The sequence below is a fragment of the Miscanthus floridulus genome, chromosome 6 (genome assembly GCF_019320115.1).
Source record: "Miscanthus floridulus cultivar M001 chromosome 6, ASM1932011v1, whole genome shotgun sequence".
NCBI lineage: Eukaryota > Viridiplantae > Streptophyta > Magnoliopsida > Poales > Poaceae > Miscanthus > Miscanthus floridulus.
The window spans coordinates 122,448,120-122,458,211 of record NC_089585.1 but is presented as its reverse complement, the minus strand read 5'-3'; the positions used below and the strand labels follow the sequence as shown (position 1 = coordinate 122,458,211).

Sequence of the window (10,092 nt, the reverse complement as noted above, 5' to 3'; positions counted from 1 at the left end):
ACTGAACAGCTAACTGCATCGTTGAGGAAGAAGCACCAAAATCTAAAAGTCAACCTCCATGATAGCCTGCTAGAAATGCCAATCAACCTCATACCAACGATTCTGGAAAAAGAAAACAAGCAGTAAGTCAGCTTACTCAATATAATTAACAGTGCCAATAAGAAAAAGAAATTCATGACAGATCTTACATGAGGTTATTAGCAAAAAAAAATACTAGTGGGGAGCCCTATGGCCAAAACGCTGCCAAATGTGCTCAATTAAATCATCTTTAAGTTGAGTAGTGGACAGAGTGAGCACGGATAGCAGAATTTCTACGTCGAACATCATTGAAGCATGAGTTACTGTTTGTGGCCTTTTGCACTTCAGGAGGAAGAACAATTGATTCTCCAGGAATTGCATTCTGATCAATAGACTCCTTAGCCATTTCTCCCTCATCTTCCACTATCATGTTGTGGAGAATAACACAAGCTTTCATGATCAGTCCAATAATCCTTGTGCTCCAAGATCGTGCTGGACGACGCACGATGTTGAAGCGAGCTTGCAGAACGCCAAAAGCACGCTCCACATCTTTCCTTGCACCTTCTTGTTCTGCTGCATACACCTTGTGCTTGTCTAGTTGAGGTGAATTTATAGACTTCACAAAGGCTGCCCATTCTGGGTAAATTCCATCGGCTAGGTAATAACTAGTGTTGTATTGCCTACCATTGACAGAATACTGAACCCGAGGAGCTTCACCCTTTATCGCCTCAAGAAATAAAGGGGACTGATTAAGCACGTTGATGTCATTATTAGACCCAGCAACACCAAAGAATGCATGCCAAATATGGAGGTCATGTGAAGCTACCGCTTCAAGGATCATGGTTGGGAATCCATAGCGACCAGTGGTATATTGCCCCTTCCATGCTGTTGGACAATTTTCCCATCGCCAATGCATGCAGTCAATACTACCCAACATTCCAAGGAATCCACGAGACTCTCCAACTTGGAGCAGACGCTCCATGTCTTCAGCTGTAGGACGTCGAAGGTACTTGGAGCCGAAAACTTCAACCACCCCTTGCACAAAATTTTTCCAAGCACTCAAGGGCAGTGCTCTCTGCAACCTTTAAGTACTCATCAAGCATGTCAGCTGCAGTCCCATATGCAAGCATACAGATTGCTGCTGTGCACTTTTGCAGTGGTGAAAGCCCTGGGCGATTAGTACAGTCTACCCTTTGAGTGAAATAGGGAGACCAACTGCCCAGGGCATCCATAATGCGTAGAAAAACATGCCTTCTTATCCGAAATCTTCTACGAAACATTGCATCAGAATATAGAGGCTCTTCTGCAAAGTAATCAACCACAAGTCATTGATGAGCACCTTCACGATCCCTGTTGATGTACTTTCTGGTTCGACGCCTAGATGAACTACCCACCATCTTTGCCTTAATCTTCATAAAAATCCAGGCTAGCAAGAGAGTCGAGGGCTTGTTGCTCAGCTGAGAACTCTTCTAAGGGGTCTACAGAATCATCGGATTGATCCGACATGTTTGGAGACAAGTTTAGAAAGAGGTATAGAGGTTGGAGAGTTTGGGCTGCTGTGCATATATGCAGCCATACTGGTCATGTAATTAGTGGTGCTGTATGATAATTCACAAAGCATTGGTAATAGATGTTGACTGACTAAATTTAGTGGTACTGCATGATAATTCACAAAGCATTGGTAATAGATGTTGACCGACTAAATTTAGTGGTACTGCATGATAATTAGCAATGCATTTATACATGTTGACTGGCTGTAAAAAAATAGCAGTAAATAAAGTACCTTAGTTACTGTTACCGGCCAATTTCTCCCTTAGCATCTTCAGGGCAAGGACATGCTCAGCTCTAATATCCTCTGTCATCTCCCTAGTGTCCATACACAAGAGTTTTTTATACGATTCCAGTAAAGCGGACCTCCCTGTTAAGCCTTGCTGTCTGAAACTTCTTTTCAGAAATGCGTTCTGTGCCTCTACGAAATCTTCCTGTCATTTTTTTGTTGCTGCTTGAATGTCAATGAATTTCTTCAAGTCTTCATCTAAACTAACATCATCATCGCTGACTCTACCTTTACCATTGCGTTTTTTTCTTAGCTTGTTGTGTCCCTATAGGACGTTCCAATTCTCCTACAGCTTCTGGTGTCCTTGAGGTGCCAATTGCCTCATCTTCACCATCCAAACTCCTTTTATTTGGGTTTTCAAGTTCTTCCAAAACTGCATGCCACTTGGGTTCATCACGAAGAATCTTCCAGCAGTGCTCAACTGTGAATGGTCCTTCCTTATAGTCATCCAAATAAAACTGCTTAGCCATGTCTTTTAGCTGCTCATCTGAATATCCACTAAGATAAATTGAGGTAGCCTTCTTCCAACTTCCACAGAAAAATGCCACCCATCTCTTAATTTTTGTCCAGCAATCTTTGAGATGTTTCACCTCTCTTTTTCGGTTTGTAGGTGTAGTCTTATTGTAGTGTCCATGTACATCACCCCAATACTTCTCATTTTTCTTGCAATTCCCATTGATTGGGTCATTTGAGTGGATCAGCCATGCACTGACCTGAATTTAGGATACATGATTAGTTGTGGGTTCATATATTTGTGTAGCTACAAAAAGAAAGTGAGTGATACAATTTTACTTACTAGCCTCACGTCCTCATCTGGATCAAATACAAGGCGCTTTGCAGTCCTACCATCGTTTCCATCATCTAAGTTGATGATGGTTTTGCCTTTCGATCTCTTTTAGAATTTTGGTTTCCTGAGTCATTTTTTGGTGGTGCTAATTGAGATTCCTTTCCCATAGGTGGCCATGGTGCCGAAACATGAGGAAAGAATGGTTGTCCAGATTGTAAAATGCTCATAAAACCACCAGGTGGATAGTAATCCATACCACTGAAAAATCAAGCAACCCATATTGTTAGTTCTAATGAAACTAATATAGCTAGTGAACTAACTGTTTCTGAACATTACTTCTAATAAAACTAATATAGCTAGTGAACTAACTGTTTCTGAACATAATAAAATGACAACCTAGTGCAGCAAGAAAATTACATAGAAAAAAATAAAACTTACCAATTTGTGGATGTGGCTGCTGAAGATGTGGCTTGTGGCAAAGGTCCAGGCCACCATGCTGCAGAGTCATGCCATTCGGCCATTAGTTTAGACAAACACTTTATCAAGAAATCAAGATAAACTTCCACTAAATATCTAAAAAATCAATAAGTAGCAGGAGTGACTTCATTGATTTTTTTTTCTAGCTTACTGCTATGCATCTAGGTAAATATAGAAACCAAGAGCGAACTCGATTACCTGATGGACCTCCTATATTTGGAATAGAAGAACCACCACCAAGAAGTGCAGGATCATGCGTAGGCACTTGAATAGCAGAAGCAGGGGCGGATCCTACGGATCCCATCTAAGCAGATCCAGTCTGGTGTGGTGGCAGGGCCATCTCTCGCTTCCGGCGGCTCATCACCAGCAGCGACAAGGATCTCGCGGGCCGGAACTGAATCGAAAGAGTCAAGCACAGGAGCTGGATTGTGGAATAAGATAGATGGGAAGATATGACGGAAAAGAAGAGGAACAAACCTTGCTTTTGACGCCTCCAGAACTAAATCGGAAGAGCAAGGGCGGGAGAAGGTGGATTGTGGAGGGATTTTCGTGCGCCGTGGACGGATTTTCGCACGCAGTGACGCGGGAGAGAAAATGGATTCGCACATAGCGGATGGGGGAGAAGGATTCCCGCGCAGGGGACGGGGGAGGAGAGGGTTGCGCGCAGCGGATCTGAAAACGCTGGAAGAATAGCTAGCAGATGGCGATGAAGCTGGCGATTTGGCGCATCGTCGCGCGTGCGAGCTGAGCGACTGAGCAAGTCGCCGGCTCGAATATTTTTGCATCTTCTCTTTCCTCCACATAGGATATATGCTGAGTTGTACACTCAAATAGCTAGCTGGCTCAGCACCATTGCGGACGCCCTAAAGGCGCTCCCATCGGGCTATCCAAATCGCTGGCTGACGCAAGGATATGTCTGACGTGGAGGAGTGAAGGCAAGAAAAATGAACTCCTTAGCGAGTCTCTCAGCTGATAGTCTCGCACACCTTCCAAGGAAGTATGTGTCTTTGCTGCGCATGTTATCATAGACAACAGATCAAGAGTGCGCTGGACTTCCCTTTTTCATTTTATTTCGAGTACACGTCAGCTAGCAATTTGGACCCTAATAGAGTATTAGAATGGAATGACTTTGTTGCGAGAGTGGCTAATGTAAGTTTGCAACAAGGATGTACTTGTTTGTCTCACTCATAATAATGGACTTTTCTTAGCTAATTTGATGTATAAATATGTAGTCAATAACGGAGTTAAGGTTTTACAAATAGTTTGGTGATTAAAGACACCTGTGAAGATAAAAAAATTTCTATAGTAAGCTAAAACAATCTAACACCTCCTCTTTGAGTTCATTTAAACTAGGTTCTTGCGGAGAGAGGTAATCATACGGTGCTAGGTCTTAGTCCACCCTATAATGTTGAAAACTTATTTAGTAGTTGGTATCTCGTAAGAGAAAAAAAAACTATATCTTTTTATTAATAGGTGCAACAGTAATCTTGTAAGGTGCAAAATTATTTTTTAACAAATGTCGACTTAAAGCTCTCTTGTATATCTTTGTTCATGGGACCATATTGGCTTTGGTTCTAGGTCTAGTTGCAACGGTGTAAGGTGCAAAAGGAGTTGTTGTTGAAGACATGCTGAAAACCGAAGAATGCTACAATGTGGTCTCTGCATCTTTTATTTCATAATTGAGTTATGGGTTGGTTTTGTAAACTTGATTCAGTCAAATTGGTCTGATAGCTCTCTGGAGGATGATGCCGGTTGTTATTCTATTAATAATAAAAATAATAGGGAGTGTCAAGAGGACTGGGGCAGGCAGACCGCCGCTTGTTGAGTTGCTTGACCCTGATTCCCCTATGGAAAGCGCATGTGATTCCTCTCTAAGCTATTTGGGCAATTGTACTGGTACTAATAGTACGCTTTCACTGTCACAGTTCTATTAGGTTTTGTCCCATGAGTATCCAACGAAATAGGCATCTAGGCTAATGTTTTTTTAAAAAAAATAATGAAGGCATGTGCAGATGACCAACTGACCCTAGTTTTATTGAGTTCGGAACTGCTAACATGTTGAGCCGTTTGCCGGAACATGAATGCGGCATAGGGGCTACAAGAGCGATTAACGGCAATCACAGTAGACGTTTTACTTTATATATAGATACTGTGACAATAGACTGATGGGGCTTTGTATATACAAGTTCAGTAGTTTCTGTACCGCCATGCGCAACAAGACAAGTTGTGTGTTAGTTAATGGTCCCATGCTACAGCTTGTCGAGCTAAGCTATGGTAGTAATAAAATGGTAGACTGGCATTGGCAAATTGCTAGTACATGCTATTTCAGCAGCATGATGTTCATGTACTACAAATGTTCAGTTAGTACCATTGTGGTTGGTGACCAATATAATACACGGCCCGGGTATACTGGCATCAAACTTTTTTTGGCCAGAGGGATTCAGACATTCAGTACTATACAGAGACAGAGAAAAACAACACAAGGATTAGTAACACAAGTCATGACATACCGACAGCAATTGTGAACACACCAAACCTTATTATATATCTAAAAAAAATGTGAACACACCACTACAGCAGTGCTGAATGTTCAGAAAGGGGTTAAGAAAAGATTAACAGTACAACAACACATTGTTGTGCATCTTATTTATGTTTCAAAAGAGGGATTAAGCGGATCGCAAAATCCCAGTCACTTGCCAAAAATCGGCACACAGCAATTAAATAGTTCAAACCAAATTGTTTCAAACTTCGTAAGAAAGTACGCCGACGTGCACCAAAACCTTCTTAAATGCCCATCTACCCCCTCGGATGATAAACGATCATATCAGTCATCAGCATTTTGGAAGATCGGATGGCGGAGGCAACATCTTCTGATTCGGCAGCGGGCCGTCGTTGACAAGCCACGCCATGGACAGGCCCCAGCTCAGATGCACGTCGAAGTGGCAATGCATCAGCCACACGCCTGCCAGACAAACGCAACCAAGTCAACTAAAGTCAACACAGGCAGAGCATGCATGTCGGATCGTCGACAGGCGTAAAGTAAAGATGATTACCCGGGTTATCGGCGAGGAAGCGGACGGCGACCCAGCCGGCGGTGGGCACGCTGATTGTGTTCCGCTCCACGGGGTCGGCGAGGTTGTACTTGGGCGGGTCGTTCACCGGGTCGAAGTTGCCGAACCCCTGGCCGACCACGAAGAAGTCGTAGCCGTGCAAGTGCAGCGGGTGGCTCTCGGCGCCCTGGATGCTGGTGCCCTGCAGCACCAGCTCCACGGAGGTGTTGAACCCGAGCGGCACCACCCGCGTGCCGTGCTGCACGAACGTGTTGTTGGGCGGGGTGCCCGTGTAGTTGAACGGGTGCGGCGGGGTGGTGGGGAAGTCGGCGAGGAGCACGCCGGCGTAGCGGCGCCTGTAGTGCGCCTCCAGGAGCGCGGTCCCGGGCCGGAAGAAGGAGTTGTTGTTGATGGACGCCGCGAACTTGGTGCCGTTGGGGCCCTGGCACGTCTGGTTGGACGGGCACGGGTCCGTGCCGAGCCCCACGGTGAAGAGCAGGTGCCGGTCCACCGCCGCCGGCACGCGCGCCGGGTACCGCGCGCTGTTCAGGCTGCGGAAGTTGCGCGAGAAGTTGGCCACCGCGCCGGTGTCAGTTGTACAGCGGCAGGGCCGGCAGGGGCAGGGGCGGCGAACGTCGTCGGGGCGGCGTACTCGAGGACGGCCGCGGCGGTGGTGTTGTCGAACGTGCCCTGCGTGTTGGTGTAGGGCGCGATCGCCATGGCGTAGGCCGGGGAGGCGGGGTTCGGGGGCGTCGTCAGGAGCACGTTCATGGTCTGCCCCGGCGAGATGACGAGCGTGTTCACGGTGAATGGCTTGACGTAGTTGGCGTCCGCCTCGACGACGGTGAGCGTGTGGTTGGCGATGCCGAAGAAGAGCTCGTCGTTGAGGGCGGAGTTGATGAGCCGGAGCATGTACGTCCTCCCGGGCTTTACCTTGAGCTTGTACGTGTCTGTTTTGATCCAAAAATCACAAATCCTAGGCTTCCTTGATCTTCGTCCCATTTTATTTTTGTAATAACAATTTGTGTAAATAAAGAATAAGCAATGGGCCTAATTTTAGTCCTTCCGAAGAAAGGAAATGTACCTTTAGACGAGCAGTTATATGTCGGGCCTGGAAGCCCATTGAAGGTGTAGGCATCGGAGACGTTTGGGCCGGCGCCAGTTTGCAGGGCCTGGTTGATGACGGCCTCCGTGTCCGCATTGAACCATTCACCTGCAAAGAATTCACAATTTCACACACATTACCAAAAGGTTCAGACTATATGCTACACTTCTTCTTCTTTTTTTTTTTTAAAAAAAAGGCATCTTGGAGCGATTGATGGAAGAGAGAGACGAGACTAGCCCAGCGGGCAGAGGCGTTACCGAAGAGGATGGGCACCTCTTGTAGGGGCGCGGGAACGGGTAGCCCTCGCCGCGCTTGGGGAGGATGACGAGCGGGCCGTAGAGGTGCACGCGCAGCCAGGAGAAGTGCGCGTGCCACCACAGCGTGCCGCGCTGCCCCGCGATGGTGAAGTCGTACACGTAGCTCTGCCCGCCCTGGATCGGGCACTGCGTGATGTACGCCGGCCCGTCCGCCCACCCGTTGCGCAGCTGCGTGACGCCGTGCCTGCATGAGACGCGGGTGATACGCCGGCCGGCAGAGTGCAGCTGGCCCGAATTGAACGCGCGAACGTAGCGTCCTGATATATATGATCTTACGGAGTACTTACCAGTGGAACGAGACATTGTAGTTGATGTGGTTGTGAACCTTGACCACGAGGCGGTCGCCTTCCCGCACGACCAGCTTCGGCCCCGGGAACTGCCCGTTCACCGTCGGGATGCTCTTGGTCACGCACAGTCGTGTCACATTCGTCATTTGCACCTGCAAAAATCAAATCCACGCATGAGAGTACATGGCACGCACCAATAATACTAGTGCGAACTTAGGTGCGAGCATTATATTATATTCGAGAAATGCTCGTGCGCGAAAGTTGTACATTGAACGTGTAGTAATGGGTGTCGGCGGCTGCGAGGCCCGGCAAGGCGAGGAGGACGGCGAAGGCGATGAGGAAGGGACATGCGGAGAAGGCGGCGGCGGCGGCTTGGCCGCCTCGCCGGAGGCCATGACGCGCGCCCATTGTCTGATGACAACCTCTCTGCCCTTGTTGTGTGTTTGCGCTTTGAAGCAAGTGAAGTGGTGCACTTTGCTATGGAATGAGTGCTGGGTTCTATATAGGCGCATGATGGCCGCCGACCGGGTTCGTGGCTTGCATGGTAAGAGGTCACAGCACGGTGGTGGTTGGCCTAGTTGGTGGAAGCAAATAGAAAAACTTGTCCTTGGGCCACTCGTTGCTCCTTTTTAGGCTTTAGCTCTCCCTCGTCCCACCGCAAGGCGCTCTATGTTATGCGAAAACCTATTGTAGCATGTACATGCTCAACTGAGCTGTTCGGCTGATGATTTTTGTGGCTGATACTGTTTTGTTGTGAGAGAAAACCACTGTACCATGACACGTTCTATCTTCACCGTTGAATACTGCTTTGAGATTCGTGCCGCTCACTCTCCCCAATGCGTCACACTACTCTCCCCAATGCTTCACACTACTGATTGAGAAGGCACATATCTCGATGAGGTGTTTGGATGGTGAGGATAGCACATACTCAACATGTATGCACCGGCATGTGGGTTTGGTTGAGTGAACCCTCTCCATATTCCCCATTTAGTTGTTACTATGAGCAGCAGCGGAAAATCAAGGAGGCAGATTGACTTGTCCATGTATACAAAGTTGTTGGGTAAAAACAAGTGATTTCAGTGAATTACTAGTTTAATACTATAGTTCCAAACAGTGGCAAAGCTAGGATTTAGAGCAAAGGTAATCCATCTAGATGTAATAGGGTGTTCGCAATGCCATCTTCATGATATTAGACAACACATCACTTAGGCTGTTCAGAGTGCTCCTAGCTCTAGAATCTCCGTGAGAATTGCTCCTAGAGATAGCCAAATGAGTAAGCGCAACTTGATTTTAGTGAGAATAAAACAAAAAATCGCTTCTCCATTTACATTGAGAACATAAAGTTTTGTAAGAATTCAAGTCTTGTTTTGCGTTATCTTTTGTAGCAAAAGTTCATTTTTCCTAGTAATAAACTAGCGTTATGTTATGTTTTCAATGATTATATGATGGCATCTCTACTACTCTCTTTGTTTTTTTACATGATGTGTTAGTTCAAACATTTCTATCTTTGATCATTATTTTTAAAAGATATATAAATTGACAATATAAGATTAATTCTTTTAGATTCACTATAAGTACTTTTATAATTATATAATTCACATGTCATGAAACTATATGCTTTTTTATTTAATTGACGGTCAAATTGAAACCTAATATGATATGAAAAAAATGGAAGGAGTGATCACTGGTAACAAATAATAAATGAACTCGTGAAGAGTTATGTTACTCCTGGTTCATTTTTCACCAATGAAGCTATAAAATTACTACTCCTTCTGTTACAAATTATAAGTTGCTTTGACTTTTTTTTTACCATTTTGCTATGAATCTAGATATAATATATGTCTAGATATATACGCCCTGTTCGCTTGGCTTATAAGCCGTACTTTTTCAATCAACGAACATTATTTTTCTCTCACAACAAATCAGTCAACAGTACTTTCAGCCATGGCTTATCAGCCAAACGAATAGGGCAATAGCCAAATGGATGAAAAAAAGTCAAAACGACTTATAATTTGGAACGGAGTGAGTATTTATGACGCTGCATGGAGGAAGCCTAACTATTTCAGACAAGAAATCATTCCAAGAAGGTGAAATATCAATTCTAATTGGAACATATGGAGCACTCGCTTTAAGTTGACCTTTCCAGTCAGCTTGCAATAAACTCCACATGACACATTTCTTATCAAAGATCGGCTCCCACTGTTTACCCTTCTG

At 45.5% G+C, this 10,092-nt stretch overlaps 2 pseudogenes; both read right to left on the bottom strand.

The window, feature by feature from the left end:
* Positions 1-213: 213 nt before the first annotated feature.
* LOC136461147 (uncharacterized) lies at positions 214-1,524 on the bottom strand (annotated as a pseudogene).
* Positions 1,525-5,552: 4,028 nt separating this feature from the next.
* On the bottom strand, positions 5,553-8,338 carry LOC136459404 (putative laccase-5; annotated as a pseudogene).
* Between the last annotated feature and the right edge of the window lie 1,754 nt (positions 8,339-10,092).